The sequence below is a fragment of the Salmo salar genome, chromosome ssa12, assembly GCF_905237065.1.
Source record: "Salmo salar chromosome ssa12, Ssal_v3.1, whole genome shotgun sequence".
NCBI lineage: Eukaryota > Metazoa > Chordata > Actinopteri > Salmoniformes > Salmonidae > Salmo > Salmo salar.
In genome coordinates, this window is record NC_059453.1 from 14603108 (window position 1) to 14630152 (window position 27045).

At 44.7% G+C, this 27045-nt stretch overlaps 1 long non-coding RNA gene across 1 annotated transcript; it reads right to left on the reverse strand.

The window, feature by feature from the left end:
• Positions 1 to 412: 412 nt before the first annotated feature.
• On the reverse strand, positions 413 to 18461 carry LOC106564254 (uncharacterized). Its single transcript, XR_001319444.2, has 3 exons — positions 17965 to 18461; positions 17632 to 17841; positions 413 to 547 (listed from the first exon to the last, which is right to left on the reverse strand). It is a non-coding gene; the product is annotated as an uncharacterized lncRNA (long non-coding RNA).
• Between the last annotated feature and the right edge of the window lie 8584 nt (positions 18462 to 27045).

Consider the following 27045-nt stretch of genomic DNA (forward strand, 5'->3'; position numbering starts at 1 on the left):
TGGAAGTCTACAATCTTTTTTCTGAGGTCTTCCCTGATTTCTTTTGATTTTCCCATGATGTCAAGCAAAGAGGCACTGAGTTTGAAGGTAGGCCTTGAAATACATCCACATGTACACCCCCAATTGACACAAATGATGTCAATTAGCCTATCAGAATCCATGACATATTTTTCTGGAATTTTCCAAGCTGTTTAAAGGCACAGTCAACTTAGTGTATGTAATCTTATGACCCACTGGAAATGTGATACAGTGAATTATAAGTGAAATAATCTGTCTGTAAACAATGACTTGTGTCATGCACAAAGTAGATGTCCTAACCGACTTGCCAAAACTATAGTTTGTTAACAAGAAATGTGTGGAGTGGTTGAAAAATGAGTTATAATGACTCCAACCTAAGTGTATGTAAACTTCCAACTTCAACTGTACATACATACATGAGAGGGTTACTCACTTGATGATTGCCTGTCTCTCCTCCATTTGTAGATCAGTCCCACCACCAACACAGCCAGACTCACACACACCATGATGACCACCAGTGTACCTGGAACTACAAATACAAGATAATAGCATTCCTCTCAACCCTCAAGAACTCAAAATCAAAATAATGTGCCTCTGTAAATTGTGCCTCTGTAAAAGTTTGTGAGGGTTTTAGGTGCCAAGACACACAGTGTCTGTGTGGGTGGACCATTTAAGTTTTTCAGTGATGTTTACACCGAGGAACTTGAAGCTTTCCACCTTCTCCAATGCGGTCCCGTCGATGTGGATGGGGGGTGCTCCCTCTGCTGTTTCTTGAAGTCCACAGTCCACAATTTGTTTTGTTGATGTTGAGTGAGAGGTTATTTTCCTGTCACCACACTCCCAGGGCCCTCACCTCCTCCTTGTAGGATGTCTCGTCATTGGTGGTAATCAGGGCTACTACTATTGTATTGTCTGCAAACTTGATGATTGAGTTGGAGGCGTGTGTGGCCACGCAATCATGGGTGAACAGAGAGTACAGGATGGGGCTGAGCACGCACCCTGTGTTGAGGATCAGCAAAGTGGAAGTGTTGTGGAAGTGTTGTTTCACTACCAGGGGGCGGCCAGTCAGGAAGTCCAGGACCCAATTACACAGGGCGGGGTTGAGACCCAGGGCCTCTAGCTTAATGATGAGCTTGGAGGGTACTATGGTGTTAAATGCTGAGCTGTAGTCAATGAACAGCATTCTTACATAGGTATTTCTCTTTTCCAGATAGGATAGGGCAGTGTGCAGTGCGATGGCGATTGCATCGTTTGCGGATCTATTGGGGTGGTAAGCAAATTGAAGTGGTTCTAGGGTGTCAGGTAAGGTAGAGGTGATATGATCCTTGACTAGTCTCTCAAAGCAGTTCATGATGAAAGAAGTGAGTGCTATGGGGCGATAGTCATTTAGTTCAGTTACCTTTGCTTTCTTGGGTACAGGAACAATGGTGGCCATCTAGAAGCATGTGGGGACAGCAGACTGGGATAGGGAGAGATTGAATATGTCCGTAAACACTCCAGCCAGCTGGTCTGTGCATGCTCTGAGGACGTGGCTAGGGATGCCGTCTGGGCCGGCAGCTTGCGAGGGTTAACACGCTTAACCCTTGTGTTGTCTTAAAGGCCAACACAACTTGACATTTTTCCTAGACTTTTCCTAGAATGACCCCAACATTAGAAAAAGTGAAACATCGCCTTTTGATCATATTTCCATGAAACCTGTACACCACCAGGGTACAAAGATTGTCTTAGGATCATTTTTGACCCGGCAGTTTTAAAATAATTTACACACCACAAAAACCACAAAGACACAAACACACACACACACAATGAGAAATTGAGATTATGTGCGCTACTGATTGAACTCAGACAGCAGCTCCTGAAGAGGAAGATCACCATGGCTGGCACAGTTAGAAAGAACAAGCCTGAGCTCCCCCCTGCACTCCATGCAACAAGGGGGAGAGAGGCCTTCCCATCAAAGTTTGCCTGCACCCCCACCACCACTCTAGTTTCTTACCTCCCAAAGAGGAACAAGAATGTGGTCCTCCTGAGCACACTGCACAAAATGGCTGAGATCAGTGATCATGACAGGTAGCCAGCCATCATCCTGGACTACAACCACAACAAAGGAGGCGTGGACAACCTGGAGAACATGATTGGAACTTACAGTTGCAGGAGGATGACTGCCCGCTGGCCCCTGGTCATCTTCCATAACATCATTGATGTGTCCTCATACAATGCCTTTGTGATATGGAACAAGATCAACCGTACCTGGATGCCTGATAAGCGACGCAAGAGGAGGGTGTTCCAGGAGCAGCTGGGAAAGGCACTTGTAACCCCACACATTCAAAGAAGGGAGCACCTCCCCCTCACAGCAGCCTCTGCAGTGCTTGTGAAAACTGTTCAGGGGGCTGAATTTTGTCCTGATCCACCTGAGGCTGCAGGCTGGGGCAGGCAAGAGGAGGAGATGCCAATTCTGCCCCCCAAAGAAGGACTGTAAAACACATCTGCAAAGTCCATGCACACACACTTGCATACTGTCCTACATGTGCTAATTGGAGTTGATTGATTTATGTTCTTCACCTTTTTGTTTTGTATCTATTATCTTATTTTATTCTTATTTATTGTTGTTCTTTATATACCTTGTGGGGGACGGCAATGGTCAAAAAATGTGAGAAGACTAGTATTTTGTAGTTGAATTCCTCATTGTACAGTATATAAGAATATATCACGATGTTGCCAAAAAAGTTCAAGACTGTTACTGTTTCACTTCAATAAAATCCATTCAAAACTACTTTCTGCACATTTCTGCTACTTTCTTAGGCTAGACAAGTGCTATCTCTTGCTAAAAAAGGTATGTTTACACCTATGTAGTACCTTTAGCAAATATAATAATAAACCTCTACTTTAGTAAAGAAAACAATTATGACAGGTGTGTTGTAATAAGAAATAGTGGTGTCCACTAATTAAATGCAGTCTTTCTACATTGTGAAAAGGGAAAACCTATGATATTCACAAAGATTGTGATGAATGACAGGTTGTTTCTTCATGCAAAATAGATTTGTGGTTTAAAATTCAGTTAAGCTACTTTATATTAGGTGTTCAGTGAAGGCGGGTCATTTTTTACACTTAGGACAAGGGGAGTACACAGAATGTTAACACTACACAAGGGTTAAGTGTCTTACTCACGTCGGCCACAGAGAAGGAGAGCCCACAGTCCTTGGTAGCTGGCCGCGTCGGTGGAAATGTTTTATCCTCAAAGCAGGCGAAAAGGTGTTTAGGTTATCCGGAAGCAAGACGTTGGTGTCCGCGACGTGGCTGGTTTTCCCTTTGTAGTCCGTGATTGTCTGTAGACCCTGTCACATACGTGTCTGAGCCATTGAATTGTGCCTCCACTTTGTCTCTGTACTGACGTTTTGCCCTTTTGATTGCCTTACGGAGGGAATAACTACACTGTTTATATTCAGCCATATTCCCTGTCACCTTGCCATTGGGCGGAGCTTCGGAGGAACGCCCAAACGCTGCGACAGCACAGCTCCTACCCCAGCCTCGGACGCGTCCACCTCCACTATGAATGGCAAAGAGGGGTCCGGATGCGCCAGGACAGGTGCATTGGTAAACAGAACCTTCAGACGATGGAAGGCTCTGTCCGCCTCTGCTGACCATCGTAGCCGCACCGGCCCCCCCTTCATCAGTGAGGTAATGGGAGCTGCTACCTGGCCAAAACCCCGGATAAACCTCCGATAATAATTAGCGAAACCCCAAGAACCGCTGCACCTCCTTCACAGTGGCTGGGGTTGGCCAATTACGCACAGCCGTCACGCGGTCACACTCCACCTCCACCCCCGAGGTGGAAATGCGATATCCTAGAAATGAGACGGCTCTTTTGAAGAACTCACATTTCTCAGCCTTGACGTATAGGTTATGCTCCAGCAGCCGCCCAAGCACTTTACACACCAGGGACACATGCTCGGCGCGTGTGGCGGAGCAGATGAGGATGTCATCGATGTACACCACCACACCCTGCCCGAGCATGTCCCTAAGGACCTCGTCCACAAAGGATTGGAAGACAGCGGGAGCATTCTTTAACCCATACGGCATGACGAGGTACTCATAATGACCCGATGTGGTACTAAATGCGGTTTTCCACTCGTCTCCATCTCGGATACGCACCAAGTTATACGCACTCCTGAGATCCAATTTCATGAAGAAGCGCGCCCCGTGAAATGACTCCACTGCCGTAGCAATGAGAGGTAGCGGGTAACTGAAACCCACTGTGATAGCATTTAGACCTCTATAGTCAATGCACGGGCGCAGACCTCCCTCCTTCTTCTTCACGAAAAAGAAGCTCGAGGAGACGGGGGATTTAGAGGGCCGAATGTATCCCTGTCTCAAGGACTCAGCGACGTATGTATCCATAACCACTGTCTCCTCCTGAGACAGAGGATACACGTGACTCCTAGGAAGAACCGCGTCAGCCTGGAGGTTTATCGCACAATGCCCTCGTCGATGGGGTGGTAATAGAGTCGCCTTCGTCTTACTGAAAGCGATAGCCAAATCGGCATACTCTGAGGGAATGTGCACGGTGGAGACTTGGTCTGGACTCTCCACCGTAGTCGCACCGATGGAAACTCCTATGCACCTACCTGAGCACTCCCTCGACCACCCCGTTAGAGCCCTCTGCCCCCACGAAATCTGAGGGTTGTGTGTGGCTAGCCAGGGGATTCCCAGTACCACTGGGAATGCTGGGGAGTCAATGATGAACAGGCTGATACGCTCCACATGACCCCCCCACGTCTGTATAACCAGTGGCACGGTGACCTCCCCTACTTGGCCTGACCCTAGCGGTCAACTATCTAGGGCGTGCACGGGGAAGGGGTGGTCCAGCTGAACCCGGGGAATCCCTAACCTCTTAGCTAACCCATGGTCCATAAAACTCCCAGCTGCACCCGAATCGACTAGCGCCTTATACTGGAAGTGAGGGGAAAAATTAGGAAAACAAACGGAGGTGTACAAGTGGTCGACAGGGGGCTCTGGGTGTGGCTGGTGCGGACTCACCTGGGGGCCGAAGCAGTGCTCTGCCTGCCCTCCGAACTCCCAGAGGGACCTCTCCAGCACCGGTCCACAGTGTGTCCTCTGCGTCCACATCGGGTGCAGGAGAGACCCCCCCCTCCGGTCCTCCTCAGTGCAGCCCCCCCTATCTCCATGGGCTGTGGAGCGGGAGGACTGGTAGGCGGAACGAACAGGCCCCGACTGGAACGTCCCCGGGCAGCCAGCAGGTTGTCCAATCTAATGGACAAATCCACCAGTTGGTCCAGAGCGGAGGTGTTGTCCCTACATGCCAGCTCCCGGCGGACGTCCTCGCGAAGGCTGCACCTATAGTGGTCTATCAGGGCCCGCTCGTTCCACCCCGATCCAGCAGCGAGCGTCCGGAATTCCAACGCGAAATCCTGAGCGGTCCTCGTCTCCTGTCTCAAATGGAATAGTAGCTCACCCGCCGCCCTGCCCTCCGGGGGATGATCGAAAACCGCCCGGAAGCGGCGGGTGAACTCAGGGTAGTCACCCCGGGCCGAGTCTGGACCATCCCAGACCGCATTGGCCCATTCCAGGGCTCGACCCGTGAGACACGAGACGAGGACGCTCACCCTCTCTTCGTCGGAGGGAGGGGGGCGGACGGTCGCCAGGTACAGTTCCAGTTGGAGGAGGAACCCCTTGCACCCAGCGGCCGTCCCATCGAACTCCCTGGGAGGTGAAATCCGGATCCCGCTGGCACCCGCTTCAGTGGATGTGGGTAGGGGCGCAGGGTGAGGGACCGGAGCTGGTCCTGCTGGGGAGGCACTTCTCTCCCATCTCTCCAACCGGGCCAACACCTGATTCATGGCCGAGCTTAGGCGGTGGAGGAGGCCGGCATGTTGGGAGACCTGCTCAGTCATGAATGGCGCTTCTGCTCCTGCTGACTCCATCAGTTTAGCTGCGGGATTCTGTCACGTCTGACTTGGACTGGCTGATAGGTGGAATCAAGTGCAGGAGACAGAGGTGCTGGAGGTGAGTGTCTTTTACTAATCCTTACTCACACAAACGCCGAAAAGCACAGGGCGCTATACAAAGTTCACGTATTTGTTAACTGCGCCCGTACAGCACAAAATATAATTCCAAGGCAAGGAGCGCAGCCCGGTAAATCCCTCTACAAAAAACTGTCGATAACACAACGTGGACAATAAACAATCCCGCACAAAATCCCAACTGAAAACACACATTAAATAAGTCCCCACTAATGACATACACAAAACAGGTGCGGAACAGACAGACAAAACTAAACGACACAGAAACAACGATCGGTGGCAGCTAATAGGCCGCCAAGCGCCGCCCGACCGAGGAGGGGCGCCACTTTCGTTGGATCCTGTGACAGCCATTATTAAATGTGGTGGTTGGCGCTTTCAGTTTTGCGCGTATGCTGCGGCCATCCATCCAAGATTTCTGGTTTGGGTAGGTTTTAATAGTCACAGTGGGTACTACATCTCCTACACATTTCCTGATAAACTCAGTCACCGTATCCATGTATTGGTTGATATTATTCTCAGAGGCTACTCAGAATATAACCCAGTCCATGTGATCAAAACAATCTTGAAGCATGGATTCCGTTTGGTCAGACCAGCATTGAATAGTCCGTGGTACGGGTACTTCCTGTTTGAGTTTCTGCCTATGGGAAGGGAAGGGCAAAATGGAGTAGTGATCAGATTTTCTGAAGGGAGGGCGGGGGAGGGCCTTGTAGGTATTTTGAAAAGTTGAGTAGCAGTGGTCCAATGTTCTCTCAGAGTGAGTGCTACAGCCAATGTGTTTGTAGAACTTCGGTAGCATTTTCCTCAGATTAGCTTTGTTAAAATCACTCGCTACAATAAATGCAGCCTCAGGATATGGGGTTTCCAGTTTGCATAGAGTCCAGTGTAGTTCTTTGAGGGCTGTCATGGTATCGGCTTGAGGGGTAACATACCCGGCTGTGACTATAACCAAAGACAATTATCTTGGGAGGTTATACGGTCTGCATTTGATTGTGAGGTATTCTAGGTCAGGTGAACAAAAGGACTTGAGTTTCTGTATGTTATCACAATCACACCATGAGTAGTTAATCATGGAACATACACCCTAACTTCAACTTCTTCTTTCCAGAGAGATCTTTATTCCTTTCTGAGTGATGAACTGAGCAACCAACTGGTTGTATCCCGAGAGAGCCATGTTTTCGTGAAACAGAGTATGTAACAATCCCTGATGTCTCTCTGGAAGGATATCCTTGCCCTGAGCTCGTCAACTTTATTATCCAGAGACTGAACATTAGTTAGTTATATACTCGGAAGCGGTGGGTGGTGGTGTGAAGTCCACTCCGAATAACTCTTCACCACCGCCAGTGTTTTGGATCAGCCTCTGGAATCAGCACAATTTCCTGTGGGGTATGAACAAAGGATCCAATTTGGGAAAGTCATATTCCTGGTTGTAATGCTGGTAATGCGAGTGAGTTACCGCCACTTTGACTTTCAAATGTTATTTCCGGCTGTATGTAATAAGACAAAAACATTACTGGGCTAATAATGTCAGAAATAACACAGAAAAAGAAAAAAATACTGCAAAGTTACTTAGGAGCTACAAGCACGACTGCCCTATCTGTCGGCGCCATATTAATCACTTGGATACCTGTGTCAACATCTACTACCAACTAGCCAGCTTTTTAGCTACCTAGCTAGGTTGCAATGGAGCCTGCTTTACCTGGAATAGCTAACAAACATTTCCAGCGCTGTAGAAGCTGTGTTTATTATGCTCTTGTTTGGTGACAAATTGACAATCCGGAGTTCCAATGCGGCAATTGTTTGCTAGCGGAGGATTACAGGAATGAGGTGGCTATCCTTAGCAAACAAATCTAAATTCTGCGCAAACCTATGGGGAAAACGCTAATTGCACATTTCTCATTCTCAACTCCTATGGCAGGACGCCGCTCGGGCCTAATGGATTTTTCCTCGCCTTGTCATCTGTCCCTATCCGAATGGTCTGTGCTACCTGGAATTTTCCTGCCGAGGAAGTCGTCTCTATCAGCTTCTCCTCCTCCATCCTGAAAGGAAGTAGTGCTCCAATCAACGCTAGTCCCATGTCACAAGTCGTGGAAACAGAAGGTAGTGGCATGCTACTAAGCAGACAAGAGTAATAGTGAAACGTTTGGAGCAGATTGACATAAGGAATACTCTCGCCGCACTGGTGTCTGATCTACCTGCGCCTTCAACACCGGGACTGCCTGTGTCTGCGATGGCGGTGCTAACTTCAACTACGCTGACTCCAGCAGCAGCTTTGTTGTCGAGTTTGGCTCCTTTCCCTCTCTCTGGATCTGACAGGGCCTGCTGTGGGAGGTCTGAATCTATCTCCAGGAGCAGCGGGCGTATGCTATCCTTCTTCTTGTGGGCCCGCGAAAGGTTCAACAAATTGTGTGAGGGGTGAGAATGGGCGGATTTCTCAATTCCCTTCTCCGGCCGTTGTATCGGGCAGTTCAATGGTGAGAAATACCTCAGTCCCTGGAGCAAAACTTTGTGCTATCCAGGAGCACGAGTACAGAACATCAATAAGTTACTCCCAAACATTTTAAACCAGAATTACGAAATTGAGTCTATCATAGTTCAAGCGGGATTCAATGACATTATGTTAAGAACAGATGAAGATAGATTTTTTTTTAAATGATTGGGTCTCTACTTCACACCAACAAACACCCAATAATATCTGTTCCTCTGCCCTCTCTAAATCGTGGCATTTAACGGTTAAGCATGGGACTTTTAGCCCTCCTTAACTGGCTATGAAACTATTGCAGCTCTGTGGGTGTAGCATTTATTGACAATTTTGATACCTTCTGGAAACAAAGCTCGTTGTAACGTGGGTCGTATAAAGGGGACCAAGGCACAGCGTGTAAAGTGCTCATATTTACTTTTAATGAATATACTTTAACAAAACGACCGACAAAAGTTCCGTCAGGTGACATATACTAAACAGGAAACAACTACCCACAAAACCCAGGAAGAAAAACCCCTACTTAAATATGATCTCCAATCAGAGTCAACGAGGATCAGCTGCCTCCAATTAGAGATCAACCCAAACAATCCCAACATAGAAATAGAAAAACTAGAACTTAAACATAGAAATAGAAAACATAGAACAACCCAAAACACCCCCTGTCACGCCCTGACCTACTCTACTATAGAAAATGGCATCTTACTAGGGTCAGGACGTGACACTCGTATTATAAGGAGGATGGGATCCACTCAAATAATGTGGGTTCCCAGATCCTTTCACAGCATTATAAGGCTGCGTTGAGACAATGTCTTATCTAATGACCCAAACCCGCCGCTGGAGGCTCTGGGCTGCGGACCACCGCTGGAGGCTCCGGGCTGGGGAGCGTCGCTGGAGCCTCCGGACTGGGGAGCGTCGCTGGAGGCTCCGGACTGGGGAGCGTCATAATAGTTTCCGGACTAGTGACCGTTGCTGCTGACTCCATGCCATGGATCATCTCTACAGGTTCCGTGCCAAGGATCATCACTGGAGGCTTCTTACCATGGATTATCTCTACAGGTGCCGGGCCATGGATTATTCCTACAGGCTTCGTGCCATGGTTTATCCCTACAGGCTCCGGACCATTTATAATCCCTCCAGGCTTTTTGCCAAGGATTATTTCTTCAGGTTCCGGGCCTTGGATTACCTCTTCAGGCTTCGTGCCATGGAATATCCCTACAGGCTCCGGGCCATGGATCATCACTAGAGGCTTAGTGCCATGGATCATCTCTACAGGCGTCGGACCGTCGATTATCACTGGAGGCTTTGTACGTGGAGCAGGAACCGGTCTCACTGGACTAGGGAGACGCACTGAGGACCGAGTGTTCAAAGCAGGCACCGGCCGTACTGGGTTATGGATGCGCACTGGAGGGAGAGTGCGAAGATCAGGCACAGGACGTACTGGATTCTGGAGGCACGCTGGAGGGAGAGCGCGAGGAGCAGGCACAGGACATACTGTGCTACGGAGGCGCACTGGAGAGAGAGTGAGAGAGGCAGGCACATGCTTACTACAAAAAGCACGGGGAATTGGCTCAGGTCCCAGTCCTGGCCCAGCCAAACTACCCGTGTGCCCCCCCCAAAAAAATATTTTGGGGCTGCCTCTCGTTCTTCCCAGGTAGAATCCGATATCGCTCGATTCCCTGGCCCCAAGTCCAGTCTCTCCTCTCAATCCACTCCTGATGTAACCAGGTGTCCATTTCTGCCCGGGCACGCCGCTTGATCCAATCATGGTGGGTAGTTCTGTAACATGGGTCGTATAAAGGGGACCAAGGCACAGCGTGTAGAGTGCTCATATTTACTTTTAATGAATATACTTAAACAAAACGACCGACAACAGTTCCATCAGGTGACATACACTAAACAGGAAACAACTACCCACAAAACCCAGGAAGAAAAACACCTACTTAAATATGATCTCCAATCAGAGGCAACGAGGATCAGCTGCCTCCAATTAGAGATCAACCCAAACAATCCCAACATAGAAATAGAAAAACTAGAACTTAAACATAGAAATAGAAAACATAGAACAACCCAAAACACCCCCTGTCACGCCCTGACCTACTCTACTATAGAAAATGGCATCTTACTAGGGCCAGGACGTGACACTCGTATTATAAGGAGGATGGGATCCACTCAAATCATTTGGGTTCCTGGATCCTTTCACAGCATTATAAGGCTGCGTTGAGACAATGTCTTATCTAATGACCCATGCCCAGCTCATTTAATCCCTACCATTGTGTAGCTTAGTTGTCATAATGCTTCAGCACATGTACATTATCCCAGGGGCTCTGGAAGACAGAATGTAAGCAACCTAATTTATGTCCCTCTTGCTGCCATGAATGCCTCTGCTGATCCTATAGCTATTGTATGAAGTAATCATGTGCCTATGAACCAGAGTTATACTGTTATCACTTAGGCGGTGTGCTCACCCTGCACTAACATAAATAACCTGAGCATGTCTACCTCTGATAAGCTTAGCACTTTACTGGGTAAAGCACTAAAAACAATCAAGCATATCAGAAAAGTGTTAAAAATCGCCATTAACATATGTAGCTTAAGGTTCATGAAATCAATTATTTGCAAGTAACAAATAACATGTATATTCTGACAATCTCTGAAATGTACTTAGATAATACCTTTGATGATGCAGTGGTAGCAATACATGGTTATAACATCTACAGAAAATACAGAAATGCCAATGGTGGAGGCTTTGCTGTTTATTTTCAGAACCACATTCCTGTAATGCTTAAAGAGGATCTCATGTTAAATACTGTTAAAGTAATATGGCTACAGGTTCATCTGCCTCACCTAAAGCCCATTCTGGTGGGAAGCTGCTATAGACCACCAAGTGCTAACAGTCAGTATCTGGATAATGTCTGAAATGCTTGATACTGTATTTGATATCAACAGAGAGGTATATTTTCTGGGTGGTTTAAATATTGACTGGCTTTCATCAGGCTGCCCACTCAAAAGAAAGCTTCAAACTGTAACTAGCGCCCGCAACCTGGTTCAGGTTATCAGTGAACCTATCAGGGTAGTTACTGTCACGACTTCCGCCGAAGTCGGCTCCTCTCCTTGTTCGGGCGGCGTTCGGCGGTCGACGTCACCAGCTTTCTAGCCATCGCCGCTCCATTTTTCATGTATCCATTTGTTTTGTCTTGTTCCATGCACACCTGGTTTTCATTCCCCAATCAATTCATATGTATTTATTCCTCTGTTCCCCATCATGTCTTTGTGTAGGATTGTTTGTGTTACGTGTATTTTGATATTGTGGATATTGTTATGCGCATTACTTTTTGTCTATGTTCCGTGTTCTGGGCACATTTTATGTTATTTTTGTGCTGTCTTCTGACCGGAATAAAAAGTGTGCCTGTTCACTACACTCTGCTCTCCTGCACCTGACTTCTCCTCCGATACACACTCCTAACAGTTACAAACAGCACAGGAAGTAAAGCATCAACATGTATTGATCACATCTTTACTAATGCTGCAGAAATGTGCTTGAAAGCAGTGTCCAAATCCATCAGATGTAGTGATCACAGTATAGTAGCCATATCTAGGAAAACCAAAGTTCGAAATGCTGGGCCTAATATAGTTTAAAAGAGGTCATACAATTAGTTTTGTAGTGATTCCTATGTTGTTGATGTAAAGAATATGTGTTGGTCCGTGGTGTGTAATGAGGAGCAAACAGATGTTGCACTTGACACATTTATGAAATTGCTTATCCCAGTTAATAGCAAGCATGCACCTGTTAAGAAAATAACTGTATAAATTGTTAAATCTCCGTGGATTGATGAGGAATTGAAAAATGTTATGGTTGAGAGGGATGAGGCAAAATAAATGGCAAATAAGTCTGGCTGCTTAACCGATTGGCAAATGTACTGCAAATTGAGAAATCATGTGACTAAACTGAATAAAAAGAAGAAGAAACTACTCTATGAAACAAAGATAAATGATAAAGAATGATAGTAAAAATCTTTGGAGCAAAAAGGCAAACTCTGCTCAATCATTCATTGAATCAGATGGCTCATTCATCACAAAACCCACTGATACTGCCAACTACTTAAAAAAATGTTTTTATTGTTAATTAAGATTGGCAAATTTAGGCATGAAATGCCAGCAACAAATGCTGACACTACATATCCAAGTATATCTGACCAAATTATGAAAGACAAGCATTGTAATTTTGAATTCCGTAAAGTGAGTGTGGAAGAGGTGAAAAAAGTCTGACAACTTGGATGGAAAATAATAGCGGACGATATTGCCACTCCTATTTGTCATTTCTTCAATTTGAGCTTACTTGAAAGTGTGTTCCCTCAGGCCTGGAGGGAAGCAAAAGTAATAACCCCACCTCAGAATAGTAAAGCCCCCTTTACTCAAATAGCCGACCAATAATGCCAGTTAGCCACCCTTAGTAAACTTTTGGAAAAAATAGTGTTTGACCAGATACAATGTTATTTTACAGTAAACAAATTGACAATAAACGTTCAGCATGCTTATAGGGAAGGATATTCAACAAACACAGCACTTACACAAATGACTGATGACTGGGAGAAATTCATGATAAATTGATAATAAAAATATTTTGGTAGCTGTTTTGTTACACTTCAGTGCTGCTTTTGACATTATCAATTATAGTCTGCTGCTGGAAAAACGTATGTGTTATGGCTTTACACCCCCTGCAATATTGTGGATAAAGAGTTACCTGTCTAATAGAACACAGAGGGAGTACATTAATGGAAGCCTCTCCAACAAAAGTTAGAATCAGGATTTGTCAAGGCTATACATGTCAGCTACTACAGTGACTGGAGTGACTGCAACACTTAACAAAGAGCTGCAGTTAGTTTCATAATGGGTGGCAAGGAATAAGTTAGTCCTAAATATTTCAAAAACTAAGAGCATCGTATTTTGGACAAATTATTTACTAAACCCTAAACCGCAACTAAATCTTGTAATGAATAATGTGGAAATCGAGCAAGTTGAGGTGACTAAACTGCTTGGAGTAACCCTGGATTGTAAACTGTCATCGTCAAAACATTGATATAACAGCATCTAAGATGGGGAGAAGTCTGTCCATAATAAAGCGCTACTCTGCCTTCTTAACAGCACTATCTACAAGGCAGGCCTAGTTTTGTCACACCTGGACTACTGTTCAGGCATGTGGTCAGGTGCCACAAGGAGGGACTTAGGAAAATTGCAATTGACCAGGACAGCACTGCTGGCTCTTAAATGTACAGAGAGAGCTAACATTAATAATATGCATGTCAATCTCTCCTGACTAAAAGTGGAGGAAAGATTGACTTCATTAATACTTGTATTTGTGAGAGGTATTGACATGTTGAATGCACCAAGCTGTCTGTCTAAACTACTGGCACAAAGCTCGAAAACCCTTGCATACCCCACAATACATGCCACCAGAGGTCTCTTCGCAATCCCAGAACAGACTATGGGAGGTGCACAGTACTACATAGAGCCATGACTACATGGAACTCTATTCCACATGAAGTAACTCATAAAAGCAGTAAAATTGTATTTTAAAAACTGATAGAAAAAATACAACTTATGGAACAGTGGGGACTGTGAAGCAACACTAACATAACATAAGCAATATACACACACGTACATATAGATTTTGTGTTGTAGATATGTGGTAGTAGAGTAGGGGCCCGAGGGCACACACTTAATGTGTTGTGAAATCTGCTGTGAATGTATTGTAATGTTTTTAAAATTGTGCAACTGCCTACATTTTGCTGGACCACAGGAAGAGTAGCTGCCCCCTTGCAGCAGCTAATGAAGATCCATAATAAATCAAAATACCTAGTCCCCCTACTATACCAGTTTCATAACCACCTACAGTAGTCCCCCTTCTGTACCAGTTTCCTAACCCCCTAGTCCCACTACTGTATCTGTTTCCTAACCACCTAGTCCCCCTGCTGTACCAGTTTCCTAACCACCTAGTTCCCCCACTGTACCAGTTTCCTAAACACCTAGTCCTCCTACAACTAGTGTACCAGTTTCCTAACCACCTAGACCCCCAACTGTACCGGTTTACTAACCACCTAGTCCCCCTACTCTACCAGTTTCCTAACCACCTAGTCCCCCTACTGTACCAGTTTCCTAACCACCTAGTCCTCCTACTGTACCAGTTTCCTAACCACCTAGTCCTCCTACAACTACTGTACCAGTTTCTTAACCACCTGGTCCTCCTACTGTACCAGTTTCCTAACCACCTAGTCCTCCTACAACTACTGTACCAGTTTCCTAACCACCTAGTCCTCCTACAACTACTGTACCAGTTTCCTAACCACCTAGTACCCCTACTGTACCAGTTTCCTAACCACCTAGTCCCCCTACTGTACCAGTTTCCTAACCACCTAGTCCTCCTACAACTACTGTACCAGTTTCCTAACCACCTAGTACCCCTACTGTACCAGTTTCCTAACCACCTAGTCCTCCTACTGTACTGTAATGTACCAGTTTCTTAACCACCTGGTCCTCCTACTGTACCAGTTTCCTAACCACCTAGTCCTCCTACAACTACTGTACCAGTTTCCTAACCACCACCTGGCAGCTTCATTAAATAGTACCCATAAAACACCAGTCTCAACGTCAACATTGATGAGGCGACTCCGGGATGCTGGCCTTCTAGGCAGAGTGCCTCTGTCCAGTGTCTGTGTTCTTTTGCCCATCTTAATCTTTTATTTTTATTGGCCAGTCTGAGATATGGCTTTTTCTTTGCAACTCTGTCTAGAAGATCAGCATCCCAGAGTCGCCTCTTCACTGTTGATGTTGAGACTGGTGTTTTAAGGGAACTATTTAATGAAGCTGCCAGTTGAGAACTTGCATGGCATCTGTTTCTCAAACTAGACACTCTAATGTACTTGTCTTCTTGCTCAGTTGTGCACCGGGGCCTCCCACTCCTCTTTCTATTCTGGTTAGAGCCAGTTTGCGCTTTTCTGTGAAGGGAGTAGCACACAACATTGGATGAGATCTTCAGTTTCTTGGCAAGTTCTTGCCTGGAATAGCCTTCATTTCTCAGAACAAGAATAGACTGATGAGTTTCAGAAGAAGGGTCTTTGTTTCTGGCCATTTTGAGCCTGTAATTGAACCCACAAATGCTGATGCTCCAGACACTCAACTAGTCTAAAGTTGTGTTTCTTCTTTAATCTGCACAACATTTTTCAGATGTGCTAACATACTTGCAAAAGGGTTTTAAAATCATAAACTTGGATTAGCAGACACAACGTGCCATTGGAACACAGGAGTGATGGTTGCTGATTATGGGCCTCTGTACGCCTATGTAGATATTCCATACAAAATCTGCCGTTTCCAACTACAATAGTCATTTACAACATTAACAATGTCTACACTGTATTTCTGATCAATTTGATGTTATTTTAATGAACAAAAAATGTGCTTTTCTTTCAAAAACAGGGACATTTCTATGTGTCCCCAAACTTTTGAACGGTAGGGTATATCCATAAAAACGATGCCAGCTGATTCATGATTTCGACTGGCTGAGAAACGCTCCATGCCTGTCTGTCTGGCCCTGACACGTTCATTACTTTGGGGCAGCTAGAGAAGATGGAGTTCGAATTTGAACATTGAAACAGTGTTGCTAATATCAGAGAGACAGACAACAAGGTTTATCCAAATCTCTGCTGTTGAAAACAAAATGTTAGTATAAAAGAAATGTGAGATAATATTTGGATGCTTTTTAAATCAAATCAGGTAGACCTTACCATGAAATGCTTAATTACTTACAAGCCCTTAACCAACAATGCAGTTCAAGAAATTGAGTTGAGAAAATATTTACTAAATAAACTAAAGTAAAAAATGAAATAAAAAGTAACACAATAAAATAACAATAATGAGGCTATATACAGGGGGTACCGGTCTCAAGTCAATTTGCATGGGTACAGGTTAGTCGAGGTAATTTGTACATGTAGGTAGGGGTAAAGTGACTATGTATAGATAATAAACAGCGAGTTGCAGCAGTATAAAAACAAACGGGGGGTCAATGTAAATAGTCCAAGTGGCCAATTTGTTTGGCCTTCCACTGCCTAGGTCCTGTATGTGTTTTATTTTTCCTTTATTTGAATGACAGCCTAGGACCTGTGGGTTAACTGCCTTGTTCAGGGGCAGAACAACAGATTTTTACCTTGTCAGCTCGGGGATTTGATCTTGCAACCTTCCTGCTACTAGTCCAACGCTCTAAGCTCTAGGCTACCTGCCGCCCCTGTCGGAATGCTTGGTCCCAGTGATGTACTGGGACTACGCACCATCCTCGCTAGCACCTTATGGTCGGATGCCGAGCAGTTGCCATAGCAGGCATTGATGCAACCGGTCAGGATGCTCTCGATGGTGCAGATGTAGAACTTTTTGAGGGTGTGGGGAGCTATGCCAAATCTTTTCAGTCTCCTGAGGGGGAAAAAGTGTTGTCGTGCCCTCTTCACGACTGTCTTGGTGTGTTTGTACCATTTTTACAGTGGAGATCAAGTTTACAAATTGCCCGGCTGTGTTGATGAAACAGTGGATTGCGCAGTCAGATGGAACAAAGTAAATAGATATTTAACGTCATAGATTTAGCCGGCGGTAATTTGTGGAATAGGCACCGGCTGGAATGCGGTTTTAACCAATCAGCAATCAGGATTAGACCCACCCGTTGTATAATATGATATTTGAAATGTCTTTATTCCTTTGGAACCTTCGTGAGTGAACTGTTTACTGTTTATTTTTGATTGTTTATTTCACTTTTGTTTATTTTCTATTTCACTTGCTTTGGCAATGTAAACATATGTTTCCCATGACAATAAAGCCCTTTGAATTGAATTGAAAGAGAGAGAGAGAGAGACTTGCACTTGGCAATGTAAACATACTGTATGTTTTTCCCATGCCAATAAAGCCATTTGAATTGAATTAAAAGAGAGAGACAGAGAGAGAGAGAGAGATGTGTCCAATGCTTGACAGATACAATTGATTTCCTCCAGCATTACAACATTACAGCATTTCATCACATATTAATTAATTGTAATGTCTGAGATGAGAGATTCATCATACCTGCTCTTGACGAAGAGGGACCTCTGATGTCTCCAGATGGCAGATAGAATGTTGTAGAGAGGTTTGGGAGGGTTGTGGAGGTGTTTGAGGATGTTTTAGAGAGGTTTGGGAGGGTTGTGGAGGTGTTAGGGGATGTTGTAGAGGGGTTTGGGAGGGTTGTGGAGACATGTGGTCTGGAGGAGGCAGTTGAGGTTGTAGAAGTGGGAGGAGCTGTGTGTAAAAGAGGACAAAAATACAGTCACCATTTTGTTTTTTTCTCATGAAGCCAGGAAGCCTCTAACAAAAAACTATTCCTGAATTTTTCTAGGCAAATGCAATTGAGTGTTAACTTACCATCTGTAACTGTGAGATGCACCTCTTGGTAGGAATCTTTTATAAATCTGTCCACTCCACACCAGTAGGTCCCAGAGTCTGACTTCATCAGGTTCTTGATGGTCACATTGAATTCATTTCCCTTGTCTTCTATACTGTATCTTCCTTGAGTTACAGTCTTGCTCCTCTTAGTTTCAACCAGAATGTCTTTACCAGAACATGTCCCCTTGCAGAAGTATTTGATGTTGTTTCCTGCCCAAGTGAATGAGCAGCCCACAGTGACTTGTCCTCCTACCACTTCCTTAGTGACAGCTGACACCACAACACACAGAGCTGTCAAACAGAAACACACAGTACAGTCACAACTGTTGACCTGTGAGATATACTTTAACCCTGCTCAAATCTAACTTTAACTCTGCATAAATCTTACTTTAAACCTGCTCAAATCTAACTTTAACCCTGCTCAAATCTAACTTTAACCCTGCTCAAATCTAACTTTAACCCTACTCAAATCTAACTTTAACCCTGCTCAAATCTTACTTTAACCCTGCTCAAATCTAACTTTAACCCTACTCAAATCTAACTTTAACCCTGCTCAAATCTAACTTTAACCCTGCTCAAATCTTACTTTAACCCTGCTCAAATCTTACTATAACCCTGCTCAAATCTTACTTTAACCCTGCTCAAATCTAACTTTAACCCTGCTCAAATCTTACTTTAACCCTGAATAAACCTAACTGTTACCCTACTCAAATCTAACTTGAACCCTGCTCAAATCTTACTTTAACCCTGCTCAAACCCAGGTAAAAGACCAAAATATCAAATATTTGGAGTTCAGAACATTATCATAAGGTACATGTGAAAAACAAACTCAGAACTGTAAACTTTCTGGCTCCTTATAGACAAATACATATCTTATTCCTTATGTACTATATGACCCAGACAGTATTATGAAAACTGATACAGACAGACAGACAGACAGACAGACAGACAGACAGACAGACAGACAGACAGACAGACAGACAGACAGACAGACAGACAGACAGACAGACAGACAGACAGACAGACAGACAGACAGACAGACAGACAGACAGAACTCACCTGAGAGGAGACAGCAGGAGACAATATGGAGTATCTTCATTCTGGACAGTTACTCCTCAGTTACTGTACTGTTAAAGTTACTTTACTACCACAGTTACTATACTGTTAAAGTTACTTTACTATCAGAGTTACTATACTGTTAAAGTGACTTTACTATCACAGTTATTAATCTGTTAAAGTTACTTTACTACCACAGTTACTATACTGTTAAAGTTACTTTACCTCCAAAGTTACTTTACTATACTCTAGGATTATACAGGTCCACAACAGATTATGTCAGTTATTCATTTGAAGGGCTCTTTCTTCCTATATTGAAAGCTCCTCCCTCTGACACCCAATTTCTTTCTCTCCTTTTTCTCTCACTCTCACTCTCTCTTTGTCTCTGTCTCTGTCTCTCTCTCTCTCTCTCTCTCTCTCTCTCTCTCTCTCTCTCTCTCTCTCCTTTTTCTCTCACTCTCTCTTTGTCTCTGTCTCTCTCTCTCTCTCTCTCTCCTTTCTCTCTCTCTCTCTCTCCTTTTTCTCTCACTCTCTCTTTGTCTCTGTCTCTGTCTCTCTCTCTCTCTCTCTCTCTCTCTCTCTCTCTCTCTCTTTCTCAAACAAAATTAATTCAAAGGACATGAGAAACATGTTTACATTGCCAAAGCAAGTTAAATAGATAATAAACAAAAGTGAAATAAACATTCAGAAATTAACACTACACTCACAAAGTTTCAAAGGAATAGAGACTTTCAAATGTTATATTATTTATTTAACTAGGCAAGTCAGTTAAGAACAAATTCTTATTTACAATGACGGCCTAGGAACAGTGGGTTAACTGCCTTGTGCAGGGGCAGAACGACAGACTTCTACTTTGTCAGATCTGGGATTCGATTTCGCAACCTTTCCGTTACTAGCCCAACGCTCTAACCATTAGGCAACCTGCCACCCCAATTATGGCTATATACAGTGTTGTAAGTCTCTCTCTCTCTCTCTCTCTCTCTCTCTCTCTCTCTCTCTCTCTCTCTCTCTCTCTCTCTCTCTCTCTCTCTCTCTCTCTCTCTCTCAAAAAAACTAACAAAAAACCACGGCAATACCTTATTTAGGTATTCAGACCCTTTGCTATAAAACTCAAAATTGAGTTTAGGTGCATCCTGTTTCCATTGATAATCCTTTAGATGTTTCTATACCTTAATTGTAGTCCATCTGTGGTCAATTCAAATGATTGGACAGAGTTGCAGAGTTCCTCTGTGGAGAAGGACAACCATCTCTACACCACTCCACCAATCAGGCCTTTATGGTAGGGTGGCCAGACGGAAGCCACTCCTCGGTAAAAAGCACATGACAGCCTGCTTGGAGTTTGCCATAAGGCACCTAAAGACTCTCAGACCATGAAACCTGGCACCATGCCTACGGTTAAGCAAGGTGGTGGCAGTATAATGCTGGGTTGATGTTTTTCAGCGGCAGGGACTGGGAGACTAGTTAGGATTGAGGCAAAGATGAATGGCGCAAAGTACAGAGAGATCCTCGATGAAAACCTGCTGCAGAGTGCACGGGACCTCAGACTGGGGCGAAAGTTCAACTTTCAAAAGGACAACTACCCTGAGCACACAGCCATGATAAGGCAGGAGTGGCTTCAGGACAAGTCTCTGAATGTCCTTGATTGGCCCAGCCATGGCCCGGACTTGAATCCGATCAAACATCTCTGGAAAGACCTGAAAATAGCTGTGCAGCAACGCTCCCCATCCAACATGACAGAGCTTGAGAGGATCTGCAGAGAAGAATGTGAGAAACCCCCCAAATACAGGTGTGTCAAGCTTGTAGCGTCATACCCAAGAAGACTCGATGCTGTAATCACTGCCAAAGGTGCTTCACTTCACTTTACTGAGTAAAGGGTCTGAATACTTATGTAAATGTCATATATCAGTTTTTTTTGTTTTTATAAATTAGCAAACATTTCTAAAAACCTGTTTTTGCTATGTCATCATAGCATACTGTGTTTAGATTGATGAGGGGGAAAAAACAATTTAATCAAATTTAGAATAAGGTTGTAACATAACAAAATGTGGAAAAGGTCTAGGGGTCTGAATACTTTCTGAAGGCAATGTATATACTAAACAAAAATATAAACGCAACATGTAAAGTGTTGGTCCCATTTTTGATGAGCTGAAATAAAAGATCCCAGATATATTCCATATGCACAAAAAAGGTTATTTAGCAAATTTCTTTGCACAAATTTGTTTACATCCCTGTTAGTGAGTATTTCTCCTTTGCCAAGATATTTCTGTCTGTATTAAAGCCGTTTTGTGGGGGAAAACTCATTCTGATTGGCTGGGCCTCATTCCCAAGTGGGTGGGCTTTTGCCCTCCCAGGCCACCAATGGCTACGCCCCTGCCCAGTCATGTGAAATCCATATATTAGGGCCAATTGAATTTATTTCAATTGACTGATTTCCTTCTCTGAATTGTAACTCAGTAAATAATTGTTGCATGTTGCGTTTATATTTTTGCTCAGCGTTTATTCACTGACTGTACAAAACATTAGGACAGATTGTTGAGAAGATGATAATATAGTTAAAGTATACATCAATCTATTTTATTATGTATCTTTTACATTTCATTGATCCACATACACTGAGTGTACAAACATTAGGAACACATGATATTTCCATGATATAGACTGACCAGGTGAATCCAGGTGAAAGCTATGATCCCTTATTGATGTAATTTATTAAATCCACTTAATTCAGTGTAGATGAAGGGGAAGAGACAGGTTAAAGAAGGATTGTTAAGCCTTAAAACAATTGAGACATGGATTGTGCATGTGTGCCGTTCAGAGGGTGAATGGGCAAGACAAAAAATGTCAGTGCCTTTAAATGGGGTATGATAGTAGGTGCCAGGTGCACCGGTTGAGTCAAGAACTGCAACGCTGCTGGGTTTTGTCCACCACCCAAAATAATTGTCCACCACCCAAAGGACATCCAGCCAACTTGACAGAACTGTGGGAAGCATTGGAGTCAACATAGACCAGCATCCCCGAGGAACGCTTTCAACACCTTGTAGAGTCCATTCCCTGACGAATTGAGGCTGTTCTGAGGGCTAAATATTAGGAAGGTGTTCCTAATTCCTAATTCAGTGTATATTTACAGTAATTATGAAACATTGGATTAGAATGGAATTTCATATATGCAAATGTTACAAAGACTAATAATTTACTGACTCTTGTGTTTTGAATAAGGGTTTGGTAGGTGGAGTCTTGGGTTGCTGTGTTGAGGGTTTGGTAGGTGGAGTCTTGGGTTGCTATGTTGAGGGTTTGGTAGGTGGAGTCTTGGGTTGCTGTGTTGAGGGTTTGGTAGGTGGAGTCTTGGGTTGCTGTGTTGAGGGTTTGGTAGGTGGAGTCTTGGGTTGCTGTGATGAGGGTTTGGTAGGTGGAGTCTTGGGTTGCTGTGTTGAGGGTTTGGTAGGTGGAGTCTTGGGTTGCTGTGTTGAGGGTTTGGTAGGTGGAGTCTTGGATTGCTGTGATGAGGGTTTGGTAGGTGGAGTCTTGGGTTGCTGTGTTGAGGGTTTGGTAGGTGGAGTCTTGGGTTGCTGTGTTGAGGGTTTGGTAGTTGGAGTCTTGGGTTGCTGTGTTGAGGGTTTGGTAGGTGGAGTCTTGGGTTGCTGTGTTGAGGGTTTGGTAGGTGGAGTCTTGGGTTGCTGTGTTGAGGGTTTGGTAGGTGGAGTCTTGGGTTGCTGTGATGAGGGTTTGGTAGGTGGAGTCTTGGGATGCTGTGTTGAGGGTTTGGTAGGTGGAGTCTTGGGTTGCTGTGATGAGGGTTTGGTAGGTGGAGTCTTGGGTTGCTGTGTTGAGGGTTTGGTAGGTGGAGTCTTGGGTTGCTGTGTTGAGGGTTTGGTAGGTGGAGTCTTGGGTTGCTGTGTTGAGGGTTTGGTAGGTGGAGTCTTGGGTTGCTGTGTTGAGGGTTTGGTAGGTGGAGTCTTGGGTTGCAGTGATGAGGGTTTGGTAGGTGGAGTCTTGGGTTGCTGTGTTGAGGGTTTGGTAGGTGGAGTCTTGGGTTGCTGTGATGAGGGTTTTGGTAGGTGGAGCCTTGGGTTGCTGTGATGAGGGTTTGGTAGGTGGAGTCTTGGGTTGCTGTGATGAGGGTTTGGTAGGTGGAGTCTTGGGTTGCTGTGTTGAGGGTTTGGTAGGTGGAGTCTTGGGTTGCTGTGATGAGGGTTTGGTAGGTGGAGACAAAATCTTCATCAGCGCAAATTGAGTTAAATGTTCAGTCGGGCAAAAGTCTTCAATAGAACTTTCAAAACAAATTGTAACACAACGTTCAACCAATGAAAAGATTGCTTAGCATCGTTAGCATAGACGTCACCGTGTGGACTACATGTGGCTCGGCCAGCAGGTTATGTTGTAGAAGCTTGGTCAGTAGGATAGGTTGTAGAGAATAGGCTAGCAGGAAAGGTTGGGTAGGTTGTAGAGGCTTGGTCAGCAGAGTAGGTTGTAGAGTCTTGGCCGCAGGGTAGGTTGTAGAGACTTGACCAGCAGGGTAGGCTGTAGAGACTTGGTCAGCAGGGTAGGTTGTAGAAGGTTGGTTGGCAGGGTAGCTTGTAGAGTTGGTAGGTGAGTTGACAGTAGAGCGGACTGAAGAGATGACCACAGACAGGAGGATAGTGTCACGTCCTGACCAGTAAAAGGGGTTATTTGTTATTGTAGTTTGGTCAGGGCGTGGCAGGGGGTGTTTGTTTTGTGTGTTTCGGGGTTTTTGGTTTATGTTCTACATTTTCATTTTCTATGTGTTTATCTAGTTTTTCTATTTCTATATTGGGTTTTGGTAGGACCTCCAATTTGAGGCAGCTGGTTGTCGTTGCCTCTAATTGGAGGCCATATTTAGTTGGGGTTTGTTTCACTTGTGTTTTGTGGGTGGTTGTTTCCAGTATAGTCTGTGCACCTTATTGGACTGTTTTTGTCTTTTGTTTTGTTTAAGTGTTTTTCCTTAAATAAATAAGAAGATGATAAATATACCCGCTGCATTTTGGTCCACTCATTACGACGACCGTTACAGATAGACTTTATAGAGCACTGTATATATCATATATACCATCAGACCTGACCACAGACAGGAGTAGAGACATTACAGAGTTCTGTATATATCATAGATACCATCAGACCTGACCACAGACAGGAGGAGAGACTTTACTGTCACGTCCTGGCCAGTATAAGGATTAATTGTTATTGTAGTTTGGTCAGGACGTGGCAAGGGTATTTGGTTTATGTGGTTCGGGATGGTGGTTTTTCTAAAAAGGGCATTTGATTTAAGTATTCCGGGGTTTTTGGGCACTGTTCCTTGTTTACGTATTTCTATGTTGATCTAGTTGGTTGTATGTCTATGTTTGGTTAATTGGGGTGGACTTCCAATTGAAGGCAGCTGTGTGGTGTTGCCTTTGATTGGAAGTCCTATATTAGTTGGGTGTGTTTGTCTGCGTAATTGTGGGAGATTGTTTCTTGTTTAGCGTGAGTGAGCATAACAGGACTGTCTGTAAATCGTGAGTTCGTTTTGTTATTTTTGTATGTTCGTTTTTGAGTTTATTAAATGTTCAAAATGAACTATCTCAACTGTGCTGCATATTGGTCTTCATTTTCCGACGATGATTTCGCCATATCGTCTGACGACGAAGAAATCCCTGACAGAATCTCCCACCAAACCAGGACCAAGCAGCAGAGGAAGGAGCAGAGGGATGTTGAATTGGACAAACGGGAGAAATGGACATGGGAGCAAATTATGGCCGGAGAGGGCCCATGGAGAATGGCTGGTAAGGACCGGGAACGTTTCCGAGGATCACGACTGGCGTTGAAGCACGAGAGGCACCCACAAGAAATGTTTGGGGGGGGCACACGGGTAGTTTGGCTAGGCCTAGGAAGAGCCGAAAGCCAGCTACCCGTGGTTATATGGAGGAGCGTATGAGGTGGAGGGTGCCATGTTTCGCTGAGGAGCGCACGATCTCACCCATACGCACGCACAGTCCGGTGCGCGTTATTCCAGCCCCACGCAGATGCCGTGCTAGAGTGGGCATCCAGCCTGGGAGGAGGATGCCTGCGCAGCGCATCTGGTCGCCGGTACGCCTCCTCGGACCAGGCTACCCAACTCCCGCTCTACGCACGGCTACCATCAAGCCCCTGCACAGCCCAGTCCACCCTGTACAAGCACCCCGCTCGTACAGGGCTACTAGTTCCATCCAGCCAGGACGGGTTGTGCAGGAGGTAAGATCAAGACCGCCTGTGCGCCTCCATAGCCCTGGGTTTCCAGTTCCTGTCTCTCGTGCGGACCCGGAAGTGCGTCAGCCCAGTCCGACTCATCCTGTTCCCGCTCCCCGCACTAGCCTGGAGGTGGCAGAGGGTATTTGGTTTATGTGGTTCGGGATGGTGGTTTTTCTAAAAAGGGCATTTGATTTAAGTATTCCGGGGTTTTTGGGCACTGTTCCTTGTTTACGTATTTCTATGTTGATCTAGTTGGTTGTATGTCTATGTTTGGTTAATTGGGGTGGACTTCCAATTGAAGGCAGCTGTGTGGTGTTGCCTTTGATTGGAAGTCCTATATTAGTTGGGTGTGTTTGTCTGTGTAATTGTGGGAGATTGTTTCTTGTTTAGCGTGAGTGAGCATAACAGGACTGTCTGTAAATCGTGAGTTTGTTTTGTTATTTTTGTATGTTCGTTTTTGAGTTTATTAAATGTTCAAAATGAACTATCTCAACTCTGCTGCATATTGGTCCTCATTTTCCGACGATGATTTCGCCATATCGTCTGACGACGAAGAAATCCCTGACATTTACAGAGTACTGTATATATCATAGATACCATCAGACCTGACCACAGACAGGAGAAGAGACTTTACAGAGTACTGTATATATCATAGATACCAACAGACCTGACCACAGACAGGAGGAGAGGCTTTACAGAGTACTGTATATATCATAGATACCAACAGACCTGACCACAGACAGGAGGAGAGGCTTTACAGAGTACTGTATATATCATAGATAGCATCAGACCTGACCACAGACAGGAGGAGAGACTTTACAGAGCACTGTATATATCATAGATACCATAACCTGACCACAGACAGGAGGAGAGACTTTACAGAGTACTCTATGTATCATATGTACCATCAGACCTGACCACAGACAGGAGGAGAGACTTTACAGAGTACTGTATATACCATAGATACCATAACCTGACCACAGACAGGAGGATATACTTTACAGAGTACTGTATATATCATAGATACCATCAGACCTGACCACAGACAGGAGGAGAGACTTTACAGAGTACTGTATGTATTATAGATACCATCAGACCTGACCACAGACAGGAGGAGAGACTTTACAGAGTACTGTATTTATCATAGATACCATCAGACCTGACCACAGACAGGAGGAGAGACTTTACAGAGTACTGTATATATCATAGATACCATCAGACCTGACCACAGACAGGAGGAGAGACTTTACAGAGTACTGTATATATCATAGATACCATCAGACCTGACCACAGACAGGAGGAGAGACTTTACAGAGTACTGTATATATCAAATATACCATCAGACCTGACGACAGACAGGAGGAGAGACTTTACAGAGCACTGTAACTTTCCCAAAATTACCAGTTTTTCCAGAAATGTGCAAGCCTTCCAGAGTATAAATATCTTAGATATAACTGTAATTCAGGTGGTTGGTTGGTTGAATGGTGGATAGATCAGTCAATAAATTAAGGTAGGTTGGAAGGTGGTCAGTTGTTTGTTATGACAGACAGACAGACAGACAGACAGACAGACAGACAGACAGACAGACAGACAGACAGACAGACAGACAGACAGACAGACAGACAGACAGACAGACAGACAGACAGACAGACAGACAGACAGACAGACAGACAGACAGACAGACAGACAGACAGACAGACAGACAGACAGACAATAATGGTCTGATGAAGGAAGAGACTGAGTTAGATAGTGATCACAGTAACCATAGCAACAGAGGCTATG